The sequence below is a fragment of the Patella vulgata genome, chromosome 9 (genome assembly GCF_932274485.2).
Source record: "Patella vulgata chromosome 9, xgPatVulg1.2, whole genome shotgun sequence".
Lineage (NCBI taxonomy): Eukaryota > Metazoa > Mollusca > Gastropoda > Patellidae > Patella > Patella vulgata.
In genome coordinates, this window is record NC_065887.2 from 35,871,005 (window position 1) to 35,887,772 (window position 16,768).

General features: G+C 37.5%; 1 long non-coding RNA gene across 1 annotated transcript; it reads right to left on the reverse strand.

Moving 5' to 3' along the window:
- Positions 1 to 751: 751 nt before the first annotated feature.
- Positions 752 to 8,953, reverse strand: LOC126831849 (uncharacterized). Its single transcript, XR_007684384.1, has 2 exons — positions 8,716 to 8,953; positions 752 to 1,892 (listed from the first exon to the last, which is right to left on the reverse strand). It is a non-coding gene; the product is annotated as an uncharacterized LOC126831849 (long non-coding RNA).
- Between the last annotated feature and the right edge of the window lie 7,815 nt (positions 8,954 to 16,768).

The window sequence follows — 16,768 nt, forward strand, 5'->3', positions numbered from 1 at the left end:
TTTTATTTCAATAATTCGCTTGCGAGGAGGGGTTAGCAGTGGGAGCAACCAGGAGGACCCGGAGAAAACCAACGAGGTTGCACCGGCCACACTACCCGCCGAACCGATAATCGATGCTGAAATTGAAAACAACATCGAACGTGATATGGTTGGCAAATACTATTTCAAATACAAGCTAAACAACATTTGCGGTTTAGCTTATATTTGAAATAGTTTTTCAATTTGCAAACCATGTCACGTTCGATGTTGTTTTCAATTTCAACACTCCGCCAAACCATTCAACCTGAAGAAGAGCGAGTCGTTGGTATCAACATAATTTCCCGATCACACGGTGGCGACACCAAACGACGTCATAATGCTGGTTGCTAAGTAGAAGTATCAAAATTCTAAATTTGTTTGACTTTCATGCTAAACATGTAAAGCCTCTAAATAATAGAAATAAGATAAAATAGAATTAAAATTTACACTGAACAAAAAAAGAAGTTGGATTATACATTGTCTTAATTTAGAAATTACATGAAAAGAAGTTAGAAATTACATGAATTGAAGTTAGAAATTACATGAATAGAAGTTAGAAATTAGACGATAGCATGTTAGAATTTTGAGTCTAATATACTGCCATACTTTTCTGCCTGACAATTTTTATTTACTTATGTCAGTTGGTATTTTAATGACTTTAATAATATCTCAGTGCATCATATAGGCCTACAACATTTTCTAATACCATATTTATTTCACATGATAAACTCTATAAAATATAATTACTATTTATTACTGAGCTTCTTTTACTATGATTTGTTAGTTTAATCTAAATAAACAGTAATTATGAATGGAACGAGTGTATACAACGAAGTGTTTCATACTTATTTAACATAATATACACTTTTTATACTCAATAGTCACAGTGTCTGGCTAAACCTAGTAACCCATGCACTATAGATTACTCTCATCAAAACCTTGTAACCCACCACAATTGTCCAAACACTACTCCAATGGAAAAACATGATCAAAAGACTGGAAACTCTACATAATATAGATTTGTGTACTATAAAAGTGTAGTTCAGCATCCTTTGGGCAGACTTTCTATGCCAAGGTTGTCGAACATGCGACCCTTGGGCCAGATCCTGTCTGCCAAGGGTTTCAATGTGGCCCGTGGAACAAATTTCAACAAACTGACGTGTCGATAATTCTTAGAACCCAGTGGTGAAAATATTTATTATTGTTATCCGGGTTTCAGTAAAACTTTCACTTCCATACTGTATATCATAGATATGTATGTAATACACGAGAAGGTTATGTTCAATATTATATCTTGGCAATTTGGAAACCAGTCTAAAAAATTACCTATGTCACATCCACGTTTGGCTTTGATTTTAGAATTCAGTAAAGTTCAAGGAGGTTTTGCTTTGTTTTTAGAATTTTTGTATATCTCCGGCTCACTTGATGGAAAATTTAGTTCATGTGACCCCTGGATCGAAATGAATTTGACACCCCCTGCTCTACGCCATTATAGTGAACGCCTAATGTGCATCATATATTTAAGATCTTGATATACCATAAAGTAATGTTGATTACCGACACACAAAAGTAAAATTAATGTTTTTATTTTTTTCCTTTCTTTTTTTTTGAGGTTTGTTTTGTGGATGGTGAAGGTACAGTTTGTGAAGAACGTCTTAAATCTTCAATGGCACTCGACACTTCAAGTCCCTGATGTTCTAAATCTTTGTATTCATGCTCTAATTTAGATGGTGCTTCTTGTAATATTTCACATAATTTAACCATCTGACGAGCTTTAGAACATGCTTCACTAATCTCAGCATTCAGTTTCTCTAATTTCAATCTGTTATTTTCATCATCTGCGTCTATGTCACTTTCTTCACTACTGGCAGCATCTGGAAGAACAAAGATGCATAATTGATGAAAAATAGTTTGAAAAGCAAGATTGATTTACAATACAAAAGTTGAAACAAAAATATTTTAGGTATGTCAACTGCTAAAGGTAGCTATGCAAATCATGGAAATATGCCATTGCAACAGTCATGTCTCAACATCAGTTTATTAATTCGACGACAGAGCTGGGATAACTCTGAAACTTAAAGTCAAAGAATGCTGAATATTGATAGGGTTCATCATATAATGACCACAATGCTTCACATCAAATTTGAAATGAAGCCGATAAAAATTATAGCCTCTATTGTGTTTAGGGCTGACGAAAAATATCAATATTACTGATTATCGCCGGTAAAGCTTTCTGAAGATCGATAATTGATACAGTAAAATATCGATAATCGCGCAATTTTAGGTAGTCACTTGTGAGAAGAAATCCTTAAAAGGTAATCCTTATCACCGTAACCCGAGCTTGGGCCTAGCTTGGTAACTGTAATTAAACAGAACAGCCATTCCACACACATTTTGTTTTTCAAGTGAGACGCCAGCACTCCAGATTAAAGATGCGAGCGCTAAGAACTGTCGGCCACTTATGTTGAGAGTAAATCGTTCCTCATGACGTAATGTCTTCTTGAATATTGAAATTATATAGATCTCATAGAGACCAATAGCCAAAAAGATGACTTAAGCCACTATAAAAGGCATTCTGTGCACATGAGAAATCTAATCGTTAGCAAGGATGATTTAGACATGAGAGGAACAGAGTAAAATGAGATTTAGCGTCCACTGGACAAAAACTATGTCATTAAGAGACAAACATATGGTGATGCATATGGACATCTTTACAAAGTTAATATATTCCATTCAGTTGTTAGTAAGGATGATTGTGACTTAAGAGAGAGAAATGGGGTTTAAGGTCCACTCAACACACTAGGTCATTTAGGGACTAACATATGGTACAATTTTATTTCAATAATTCGCTTGAGTGAAAAGAGAAAATCCATGAGGTTGGACACTACACTATGTCACCTGCAAGCTGTCACGCCACTTAACTCAATGACAGACCTTATGATATAAAGCCTATGTGTTAGATTAGGGACAACTTTCATGCAATTTACACAGAATAAATCATCTTATATGACAATGATATGGTAATGACATGTGAAATATGGCACATGATTCAGAGTAAGCATATTTCAGCTCTTGGGTAAAAGATCACCATGCTGTCAATAGCTGCGGAAGGTTTGCAGCAGCATCTTCAGTACGTTCTTGTGGCTGGAAATGTTCTGTGGAGAACCGAGCAACCCAACCGTGATAGTTCTTGGGTGGCAGAGAACCAAGTTCACGATCACAAACAGTTAATCGCCGGTGGCTTGAAGAATGTACATGTTCGCTCTTGTAACAGGTTATAAGGACGAGGGGATTGTAGATGAATTAGTGACATTAATTATAATTCAAAGTCACCCGATCAGCAGATGACTACACAATAGGCATAGGATTAGTGGGTTTGCGTGCCCAGTCACTTGCTGAATATGACCTTTTCTGCCAAATAGGTTTTTTTGATCAAAAATATTTTACGAATCAGACCCACTTATTCCGATCTGTATTTAGGAGCCAATCATTAAAATCCCTGAAGGAGAAGAGGATATAGGCCAAAAACAATACTACAAAACAAAACAGTACTCTAGGATACAAAAACTTAAAGAAAGGTCAGAGAGCATTTACACTCAAACATTGGAATATAAGTATGTGAGCACTTCTGCTCAAACGTAGGTACATGCAGGAGGTTGGCACATGAAGTCAACATTATCCTGGAATGCCATAAATCTTGTGATCTATGCCATTTTCCACTTCAGAGATTTCAGTACCAGATATTAAATGTCCCTACATAAACACTTCTAAATGTTTCTTCTTATGGTTCTTTTTTACATGAGAAGGTGGACAATATATCAAGTTTATGATAGTCATGCCAGTCAATAAATCTATACAATGATCTGCTCCTAAATACAGACCTTAATAACCGTGGTCTGATCCCTGCAAAATTATATACAACTTATGATCCTTCACTATGGCTATAAAGTGAGCGAAACGTATAGAAGTATCAGTAGTTATTTGGAAATAATCGTTGGTCATTGCTGAAAAGGTGTTGCTTTGGTTAAATTGTGCCGATATAAAAGCTTGCCATGCCAGGCCATACATTTATGCACTTCCGTGATACTAACTACTGAATACAGATGAGAATAATTGTTGCTTGATTCTGCAAAACTTTACACCAGTTATGCCCCTTTCATATGATGACAGATGACCGCGAATGTCCGATTTTGTCACAAAAACATCATGCTTTTTAAATTTAACCAAGATAGCATATTTGGTACAAGGAATGGTCAAGTAACAAAACATAGTATACTGAGCGCCATGGAAAACGCATCACTTTTTTTTCCCAAATATTTTATTACTAGGTGGTTTTGTATGTATAATTTTATGCAATACTATGAACTATTGTTTCACACAATGCTCCCAAACGCAAAAAATATCGGCCCGTGTGCAAAAAAAAAAAATGCACGAGATGCACATGAAAAACCCAATATTCACGTGCAGCATTGTGTGTGAGCCCTTTAAAAGCATGTTTTCAACTTAATGTGCAGTACATGAACTGTGAAACGTCAATCTGTCGTAATTTGTTGTTTGACGTGTGAAGGAATCGAGCTAGAGATGCCGAGACTTACTGAAAATCAACGGAATGAAGCCATGGGAATGTCCTGGGCTGGCATGTCTACACATGCTATTGCCAGACACTTCAATTGTCATAAGTCCACTATTGTAAGGTTGGTGGAACGTGTTCAAGTTACTGGATCAACACGTCACTGTCAACGTCTTGGTCCACAACACGTTACAACCCAGACTCAAGACCGCTACATCCGGGTCACTCATCCATGTGACATTTTCCGGCCAGCGACTCGAACAGGTGCAGCAGTCGTCAGAAGACAAGGACCAGTAAGTGCAAACACCGTAAGACGTCGTCTAAGAGAAGTAGGACTCCGTGCACGACGATCTTATGTTGGAGCTATCCTCAGGGATCATTACCGTCAGCGGCGTTTGATATGGGTCAAGGACACCAGACATGGAGAAGAGTAGACTGGCAAAGTGTGCTCTTCAGTGATGAGAGTCGCTTTCATCTTTATCACGCTGATGGCCGTCAACGTGTGTGGAGACGTCTTGGGGAACGTCTTGCAGACTGCTGCGTCTTCGAAACGAATCGCTGGGGTGGGGGAAGTGTAATGGTGTGGGGAGGCTTCACATTTCATCACCAGGCCGCCCTACACATTTGCAGGGGCTGGGTTAATGCTGTAGCCTACCGTGACGATGTCTTGAATGCAACCAATTGTTGTTCCAATGTTTCGAGCGCACCCACAACTTCAGCACTTCCAACAGGATAATGCACGTCCGAATACCGCCTGTTTTAGTATGGACTACCTGGCTGCTAACAACATCAATGTCTTAGACTGGCCAGCCATGTCTCCGGACATGGCACCGATAGAACATGTCTGGGATGAGATTGGACGCCGTCTGAATCGGAGACTACAGATGCACACCATTGCTGCTTTAGAAGCTACTCTTGTCCAAGAATGGAACAATTTGCCCCAGGCCTTCTTTCAAACAGTGGTAAATTCCGTGCGACGTCGCTGCACAGCATGCGTAAGAGTCCGTGGAGGACACACGCGCCACTTACATCTGTGTCATACTTTTGGTTTTGACCCCTCTGACTTTGTACCGTTGAATACAGATTAAACATTCATAAGTGTACAATTTTTTTGTTATTGATGTGTTCCCATTTGAATATTGTTCACAGTAAGAAGCAAAATAAATAAGATATGTTTACAGGATCATTTTGTTATACGAAAAACTAAGTGATACGTTTTCCATGGCGCTCAGTATACTAATGTTGATAATCAATAGCCATTTGAACTCTTGAAGACAGTAGTGGTCATCAGTGAAAAGAAAGAGAGAGAGAGAGCTGGGGTTTAACCTCCACTCAACACAAACTAGATCATTTCGGGACAAACATATGGTTCAATTTTTATTTCAATAATTCACTTGCCCGTAGGGATCTTTAGCAGTGGGGGGAAACTGGAGGACCCAGAGAAAACCCAAGAGGTTGGATAGGCAACCATACTCCTTGTCATGTACAACCGGGGAATTGAAACCAAACCATGCTAGTCGACTCAATGACAGACCTTATGATACAGCACACACATGCTAACCATTCAGCCATCCACCCTCCTCAGTGAAAAGATGAATTGCGTGGGAAATACCATTTTTTACACCTTTTCAGAATATTGCAGCACTTCTGACATTTACTTTGAGGAATACCCTCCACAACCACACCAAGCAATTCTATGCCAGAGTGAGAAAATAAAACCTTGCTTACCTCGCTAGAGTCTGTATGCGCGACACAGGGTGAGTGTAATGAGACCTACGTTCAGAGCTGAACTACCTCGGCAGTAGCTTATCCGAAAGGAAAACTTGAATGTTAACCAATTTGATATTTCAACAAAGGGGGGATAGCTCTGGAAACGAAAGTCACAGATTGCTGAATATCAATAGAGTTCATTTGATCTCTAACGGCCATACAATGCTTCACACAAAATTTTAAATGAATACGTGAAATAATATATCCTTTATTGGCCCGGTTCACAAGGTTTTCTGAGAAGGCTGGTTTAACTCCGGAATGAAATATTGAAGAGAGAGAGAGAAATGGGGTTTAACGTCCACACGACACAAACTAGGTCATTTCGGGACTAACATATGGTTTAATTTTATTTACATAATTCGCTTGCGCGTAGGGGTCTTTAGCAGTGGGAGGAAACCGGAGAACCCGGAGAAAACCCACGAGGTTGGACAGGCGACCCTACTCCTTGCCACGTACAACCGGGAAATATTGAAGAAGACTGAATATCGATAATTGTTTTTATTTGGTCTTCTCATGGCCCTGGCCAATGCTTCCCACCAAATTTGAAAAAAAAATCTGTTAGATTTTTGCAAGACGATGCCATCAGTAGGTGCCCCTTCTTTGTCAATTTAAAGTCTTTAGCAATATTGGTCATGGAAGGAATTTTCGAACGCTCAACGCCGTACCAATATGTCGTAATGCCATTATGATCATGAATATGTAATAACTAGCAGGATACCCGGCTTCGCTCGGGGGTCATAACTCCGAAACCGGAAGTGGTAGACTAACGCCACCTAGCCTATGTTACTCCCCGGTCCGAGCTACCCCTATACCCCAAATTTCAGACTCGGGGCAGACCTAGTGTAGCCACCAACCCCGAACAGACCGGCTTCGCTCGGGGGTCATAACTCCAAAACTGGAAGGGGTAGACTAACGCCACCTGGCCTATGTTACTCCCAGGTCCGAGGTACCCCTATACCCCAAATTTCAGACTCAGGGCAGACCTAGTGTAGCCGCCAACCCCAAACACTACAGACAGACAGACAGACAAACGACAGTCACAAATATATATATAGATTACTATTTAAGGCAACACAAATAAAATAACTTGTTTCTCGGGCACCGCCCGCACGCAAAATTGGTTGCGCGTGCAGTCTATTTATTGGTCTTGATGAAAAAAAATAAATATGTAACGCCCGCCCGCACATCGACAAGCAAGTCGTAAAAAAAATATCCCGCATGTACCTACATCCGCCATACATGTATATCTATTCAAATGTATTAAAACTGATTCAGATGAACATGCTGTCTTTTTTATCCGAACAATGGCGAAGTTTGGCAGATTTGCCTTTTTTATTGATATCGAAAGAACCTCCATTTTGTATCACGTGATATTAATTACCTCCCCTGATAAACTAGAATTTGATTCGTGTTAAAAGTCATTGGCGACAATATTTCAATCATTCGATCGTAATCGGCTCATTATTGCCGGCTTCAGTCGGTCCTTGTTTGGAAAATCCTATTGATAAAATAATGAACCGTAGAACAGGTTAATTAATTATAGCTAAGAATACGATACGATGACGATAGTCGTCATAATGCATACCTTAGAATCTGGGTCATTATTAGCACATTTACGGTAGTTTCGATAATCCGGAAAATAATAATTGGATTACCGATTTGATGGTTTTACTGACCAGTTGTTAGTTAGATTTAAATAGTCATTCAATATAAACACCGGATAGAACACCGAATATCCTGAGAAACACACCGAATATCCCAAGAAACAGTATTTCCGGCAATCTCCAATACCGATGCCACGGTTACGTGACATGCATTGGTTGGAATTCGGTAAATAATTATAAATAAACCGGCGATACTAGATTTAGTTTTAAATACTGTTTACCATGATTATTATTTTTGATACACCTGGTGAAAGAGGCTTAGTTTTTAAAAATATTGTTGTCTTTATGGAGGGCTATTACATAGTCGTATGGAATTTTATTTTAAACCAATTTCAATTATGTGAATTAAATATGGAAAATTATTTTCCTTTCAGTCAGTGTTCAGTCTCAGTGTTTTAGTAGACTTGATTTTGGGTTTATGTTTTAAGTATGTACAATAAAGTTGAATATAACGGAAAGCAAAAACGTAAACAAGTAATGACTTTCTCATTAAAAAAAAAAAAAAAAGAAAGACCGCCCTCCCGCCCCAACAATTTTCAGCAATAGCCAAATTTTATTTTGCACCATCAATGAGTAAAAAAAAAAAAGAAACCGCCCTCCCTCCCTACAGTTTCAGCTGTCAGTTGCCCGAGAAACAAGACATTTATTTTGTGTGGCCTAATATTATATTTTATATACCACTTTAGTACTTACTACTGCCAATACTATGAGAGGACACACAATTTAATTTTTGTAAAACAACGTCATCAGTAGGTGCCTCTTCTAAGTCTTTAGCAATTTCGGTCATGGAAGGAATTTTTGGACGTTCAACGAAGCTCTTTGACATGGTAAGTGATCTGGTTTTCCGTTTATAAGTATAAGCGATCAAGTATGTTTATCTCTTATTAGACCGTCAGCAGGTGCTATTAACTTTTGTGCTTTCACAACACGAATGAGATACCAAAGGGGAGTAACTGTAAATGTAAAGAAAAAAAACCAAAAAAAAACAGCCTTATGGTATCAAACTACTAGCAATTATTTGCCCATTGACTTCAATGTTAAATGTCTGTAACATCACAGGCTGTAGCCTTTTGCTCAACATTCCGTTGGTTCCAATCTTTATAGGCACAATGAGCACCACATTTGGCAATCTCCGCATCATAATTTTGTAGGGGGTTGACTGTTTATCCTAGATTTTTTGCTACGGGGATTTGATGTTGACTGGAGTGAAAATCTCATCCGACACAATGATTTCTCTGCATAAAGACACTTTACACCCCCTATCCCTCCGCTCTGATATCATCAGTATTACCCAAAAATGCTATGAAATTGCAAATTTGATCAAACAAAAAATGCAGGAAGAGGGGAGAAAAAAATAAAGAGAATAATTGTCTATTACCAGTCTTAGTACATATTTTTATTTTTTTCACACCCCCCCCCCCCAAAAAAAAATACCCCACTATTTCTTTTCAGATATAGAATATCACCCCGTATCCGATTTATTTTACAAATGTTACTGTCCTGAAAGGTCAAAGTCGAGTTTATAAATAAATAAAGTGCCCAAAATTTACTTATCCACACCTGAATTCACTTTGAAAAACATCGGAATACGCCCTAAATACAACTATATTTACTTACATTTTGTATTAATATTAATAATAGAATTATTGTAATAATTGTAATATAAATTATTATGGTATAAGTTGAAATAATTGTGGATTTGGGTAAATAGAGCGCTCCCGGTATTCCGTGCAAAATTCAAGAAATTTATTTAAAAACACCGAAAATTACCGGAATTCACTTTGAACAAATTGTAAATCATCCTCAAGACAATTGAATATACTGATATTTTGCATTAATATTAATAATAGAATATGTCTTTTGCAGGAAATTAATATAAATATTGTTGTTGTTTTTTTTTTGTATTTTTTTAAAAAATACCGAAATTCAATAACAATCTATAATATTTACAAGGCAAGAACTCGATCGAGGTCTGACTTGTTAATCATATGTGCGGCCGTTGAGTTACGTCTCGTCTAGCGAGTTTACTGGAAATACAAGATGATTATAATGCAGCAGTATTCCATGTAAATTAATGTCAAACGAAAAATAATCCCGAATTATGAGCAAAATGTTTTAATTGATGACGAGCTTACATTATAGAACCAAGAGAGTTATTTAAAATTAAACTGGAAATAAGACAAGATACAAAATTGTTACACCAAATAAATTCTGATTAATAATGGTATGAATGTTATCATAGACAATCTGTTTCAACGTGAAGCTGTCCAGATTGTTAATTGGGAGTTGTCATATACCGTTGGTCGATTTACCGAAATTCACAAAATATACCTGAATACGATCTCCAAGCAAGAGATTTCGTGTAATACACGAGTTCTGTGCATTGGTTACTTCTAACCTTGCTTTGAAAAAATCAGATTTCTTGTGCAGACGGGTAAAGTGAAAAAACAAAATGAAAATAATTTTTTTTATGGAAAAACGCCCTTTGCCTTTTTAGCCAGGTAAAATAAAGTGCCCGAAATCCCATGACTTTTTGGTTTAGAGCCATTCCACATTGTGCAAAAGTTTTCGGTCAACGGTCATTAATTATAGTATTATCAATTTTTCGAGAATCGAAATTTCTTTAAATTGACTAATGGGTAACGCGTTTTGCGGCCGTCTAATTTTCATAAATTTGTTTAGGGAGACAGCTAACCCCCCCCCCCCCCCCCGAACAAATTCCTCGACGGCACCGCTAGATGGTAACCGGGATTTTGTTAGGCCATATCTTTATTGTCCACTCTCCTCCAAAGTCTGCATTTCAGGTGGGCGAAACAAAATAAGGCTATATTAGATTAGACTACTTTTTTGTTTCTTTACTCACGGACCGGAATTCTAATTTTCAAAACTTCCTTGGGGAGTCAAAGCCACGGTGGCTAAGTGCGTAAGTTCATCGGAATTTTCCAACGTGGTTTCCTCTTCTCAGTGGTGCAGGACGGGGAGGGGGGGGGGTCTGGCAAGGACAGCTGTCTAATCGAGGTCCCAAATATACATTGGCGTGCACGTAAAAGATAAAAGAGCAGGCCATATGGCCGCTGCCCGGGCATAATTTCCTTCATAGCACACTGTATGGCGTATGCCCGTCGTTATTAGCCCAGTCGGAGAAGAACAGGACGTTAAACCCCATTTCATTTCGTTTCATTTCTTGGGGGAGTCACTAATACCTACCGACGCTCTCTGGTACCAGACGACGGAAATTTTGGGGGTATTTTCATTTCTGCCCCCCCCCCCACACCTCAACCCCACAAAGGTGACCTGGCTCGTACGCCTATGTAAGTATTGTCGTAATTTAGCGTGAATAACACGTTTCACCGATCTGATTGGCACCATCGGTGCAGAAAAGTTGGACGTTAAATTAAACCCCACTCCATTTCATTTCAACGATCTGATGAACAAAATGGGTCTGATTTAATCTGGGCAGCCTTTAGAAGAAAGTAGGAGACTATTAAAGTGGGTACGTCTGTCTGCCCGTCACACTTTTTGGGTATTTACTGCTCAGGCTTAACAGAGATAAGCAAATTGATTGGCTGATGCAATGGAACTCGATAACTTTGCTTCTAATTAAGTGATGAATTTTGGTGTATAGTTTCAGTATATCAATGCTAAATTCGATAATGAACGTTTTCTATTCAGGATAAGCTGCTGTTGACACGCAAAACAGACTAACATGACTTAATTTAAATAAAACCTGTAGAGAATTAAAGTATTCTTAAGCAAGTTTCAACTTTAATCCGTATTAAGAAATTAGGTTAAGGATTAACTGATTGAACGCGCCTGGTTGGCAAGTATCGGCCACACCACGCTTTTAACCTATAAAACTTCGAGTGATATTTATTGTTTCAGTTACTTAATGTTTTTACTTCAGCGAGGAAATTACTTTGGTTGAAATAAACGCCCCAAAATGGTAGCTCGCTATAATTAATGAGAACAATGTGATTAAATATATTTTAATCAATGAACCAAAGATTATGAACCAAGGGATATTAATCTTAGGAAATCTAAGTGACCTGCAATTTAATAACCCCCCCCCCCCCATCAAAAGGCTAATAAAATAAGAAAAGATTGTATGAAAATGTAATTAAAAAAGAGCATTGTCACTCGCTTAGGGCCCGCTTGACCTAGTTTAGTTCATTTTACAGTATATTACCACAGAACGACTTTGTTTATACAAATTCCAGTCTGCTTTCAAGACTTTTCACGGAAGAGAAACAACATAAATTAGTGTTTGAATGAAATGTAGATAAAGGCAATGTTGACTTATTTGTTTTAATTGACCTTTCTGTTGCGTTTTGTATTGATGAACCATCTCAAAGACAAATTTAAACTAGATGGTACGGTGTTGAAGTGGTTCAAGCGTCTCGAATAGAAGTTAATCAATAACTGCGAAAAACAGTTTAGGGACCCTACAATGTGGTATCAAGAATTCTTAGATCTCAGTCTCAACTTAACTTAATTGTGCATGTATGGAAATTAAAATCTTTTGGAAGTCGCGAGTGCAATTAAATGGAATTCACTGCCCGTATCTCTCAAATCTGCCCCATCACTAACAATATTTAAATCACGTTTCAAGACCTATCTGTAATTTCTTATAGATAATCATATTTTCTTAGGTTTTTGAGCAGACATTTTGTTCTGTAATTTAGGGCAATGTAAAAACAAATCCTTAATATTTGTTATTAAATCAAGTAAATGACACTTTTCCTGATAGGAAGTGATACTGGTTATAGGGTAAACTATCCTTCTATGACAAGTACGTCTTTACCCTTCCACGAACAGTTTTATCACACATCGGACATTTTAATAAACCAAGGACACATAATTCACATGCAACAAGATGCCCACAAGGAAGAAGAGCAATATTAGATTTAACATCCATACACATTTCACACAATTGCTGTTCTTTTAATTCCTCATTTTCTGGCAAAGGATTCAAGGATCTTGTAAATATATGAACAATAATACAGACAAATAAGAAAAACACATGGCTTAAACAATGGTTGTACTTTTATAATAAAGTTACTTTATATTTAATCATGAGACATGTTGGACATTCCAAAACTTTCAACAATCAACTATGAAAAACTGAAATGGAAATTTACAAGCGCAAACCTTTATCCTGGTTATATTTTATTTCCCGTCGATGTGGAACAAAATAAGGTACATGTAATGCGTTGTATATATTTCTTGAATCTGAACACCTCCATTTTCAAATTCTCCTGGTTGTGCAGCCAACGTACACGATAATCCCCAGCTGGATATCCCGTTTCCATCATATCGTCAGTTTTACTTTAGGTTTCGGGGACACAATGTGCACGTCAAGGGTGGCGTTAATCCATCGAGAAGTTAATCCGCAAACAATAAACAATAGGGATGTAACTCTTTAATCGGTGGATAATCGTCAGTATAATAACTGACTTCCGTGTGTATTTTGTAACATTCAATGAGTCGGGTTTTTTTGGTTTTTTTTTTTAAAAATGAGGACATGTAACTCTTCCAGAGCGCCAGTATGTATACACATATTGGTTATGTATCAGAATTAACTATGTTATATTTTTTACTGATCTGTATCTCAAACAACCTAAAATGAAAATTAAAAATGCTAATAATGATTTGGTTAAAGGTCATGTAAACAGGGCTAGCTCTAACCCCAACCCTAACCCTAACCGTGGACCTAGCCCTAGCCCCAAATTCTTAAACCTAACCGTGGACCTAGCCCTAACGCTTAGCCTAAACCGAACCTACAATCTCGCCAACAATCACGTGCCCTAACCTTATTTACATGTCAGCGACCTTGACGAAAATTGAGTTGGCCTTAACAAACAGATCTAGCCATAGTTTGGTTAAGTTCGATAAATAACATTTTTCTACACAAGTTAAGTAAAGTGATGAATAATTTGCTCTTTGCTTTAATATAGGGGGGTGGGGTGGGGTGGGGGTGGGGTGGCTGAATGGTTAGGATGCGCGCGCTGTATCATAAAGTCTGTCATTGAGTCGACTGGCGTGGTTTGGAATCCCCGGTTGTACGTGACAAGGAGTAGGTTCGCCTGTCCAACCTCGTGGGTTTTCTCCGGGTCCTACAGTGTTTTAACTGAAAATTCGACATAATTTTAAAATTTCCTCCCACTGCTAAAGACCCCTACGCGCAAGCGAATTATTGAAATAAAATTAAACCATATGTTAGTCCCGAAATGACCTAGTTTGTGTCGAGTGGACGTTAAACCCCATTTTTCTCTCTCTCTGGTTTAAGATAATAGAAATGTGCAAGTAATTAACGAGTGTCACTTTGGAATTATTTTGGAGGACACCAGTCTCACTGTCTATCTATCGTAATCATAGTAGTAATTGTATTTATATCCATAGGCGTACAAACCCGATGGATGATGGGGTGGGGTGGGGCTCAGACATGAAATGCCCGAAGAATTTCTTCGAAAGGCGGGGGTCAAAATCTAACCAATCGTGCCTGTAATGCCGAAATAACTTCAATGGTCGTAGTGATGTGGTTAACAGGAATTATGTAAGAGCTAAATCTGCCTATTGCATGTCTTTATTTAGGCCTTAAATGAAATGAAATGGGGTTTAACGTCCTACTGCTCTGCTCCGACTGGGCTAATGAAGACCGGCATACGCCATACAGTGTGCTATGAGGGAATATTTGCCGGACAGCAGTTATTTAGTGGAATATAAACTATTAAAGGGGAATTTGGTAAGATTAGATAAAGAACTATAATGGTTAAAAAAATAGATAACCAAATCAGAATATGCTACAAATTTCAGTCATATTGCTTCACTCTGAACCGAGATAATATCAATTCAATTTTAGGATAGTCTCGATCGTAACGTTGGTACGATAATAGGCAAAGTCTCGATTATCCATTTTTACGTTAAATTATCAATCACAAAATGTATTCAAATCCATTAAATACCACAGGCTAACGATGGCATCAAGAGTTGATTATAGTCTGGATACATTAATGAATGTCAAATTAGTAATTTAGATAACATTTCAGGCCTAAAGAAAGACCTGCAAACGACAGATTTAGCTCTCGCATGATGCAGGTTTAATTAGACATTTATTAACACAAGACCATAATCAACTCTCGAAGACATCTGGTAAGTCCGATTTTAAACAGATTTGAATCCGATCTGCGGTTCAAAGACGGTTGATGATTAATAGGAAAAAGGAGATATCGAGAAGTAAATTGACTGAAGTTTTTAACATATTCCCTTTACATTATCTATTTTGTAACTATTATAGCGAGAACTGCCACCTCTATCTGATCGTTCATAATGCCGCTTTAATATACACGTATTAGACTTACGACTAAGGCCGCTACAAGAACATTCTGTATTGGTCAAATCCTGTTCCATCTTCAAAATACAAGGATAATTTGACACCCCACCCCCAACTGAACCCATGTATTCATGGGCCAATTATTCTTTTTGAATGCTGGCTGGCTGGCGAACATGTGTGCAAGGCAATGAAGGCCACCAAAACAATAAGTTATAACCGATGAAAACAATTATGAAAAGAATAAAAAATAAATTCTTTATTGATGATAACTCGGACGATAGTACAATAATAATGATAATCATTTATTTTTAATATAGCGATTTACATAAAAGCATCTCAAACCGCTTTACATCAATATAGTAATTACCTAGTGTATAATTCAATGATAGACAGTACATAAAATCATTCTAAAAATAACATTACAAGTAATTAAAAGAAATATCAACAAAAACTAGACAACTTAACCTAATACTATAAAACTCTCGAGTATGTTATATAATTTCTTTTTCTAGTTGCATATTTACAATGTATTGCATATTTCATAATCTTGCGGCCTCAACAATAAAATTTTCTAAAAACGTGTGTTTTCAATGCGGTTTTGAAGGAGGCGAACAAATCTATATCACGGAGAGAGGCTGGCAGGCTATTCCACAGATGTGGTGCATAGATACAAAAAGCGCGGTCACCGTATGCTCGTGACGGTTTTGGTCTCATATTGTGATTCAAGGGTAACAAATTCTGAAAAGTTGACCTGTAAGTATGTAGCTAGGTGCCTGCTTGGACGAAATAGCCAGGGTAGATCCCTTCAATGTGTTTTAACGTTTAAATGATATTTTGTTGCAGAAATCATTATTTTATATACTTAGTTTTGGTGTTGTGATTTTAGTGTCACATACCCGATTTGATGTCCAACCATGTGGCATAATGTCACATATTATCTGTTTAATCAACACGTCTGGGTAATAACTGGGCATGCTTTTGTGAAACACTTTTTAACTACCACATACACAAATATTTCAAAACTCCTCTTATAAAATTCATCCACAGCAATTTCTAATTTTCAGATGTATATTTATATGATAATTAAGTCTACTAATGCCATAATATGGAACCAGATAAAGATAAACGTTGACGATTAACAGACAGGTTAAATAAATGCAGCATTACAAGAATGTTTATGCTACTTTCCCATACCCCAAATCCACGTTTATGACAAATAAGTTTTGACGCTTCCACGCACTGCTTTACAACACCTCGGACATTTTGTTAAAACAGGGGCACATGATTCACATGAAACACGATGGCCACAAGGAAGAAGAACAATATTAGATTCAGCATCCATACAGATTTTACACAATCGCTGTTCTTTCAATTCTTCATTTTCTCGCAGTAGCTCGGATGATTCTGTAAATAATT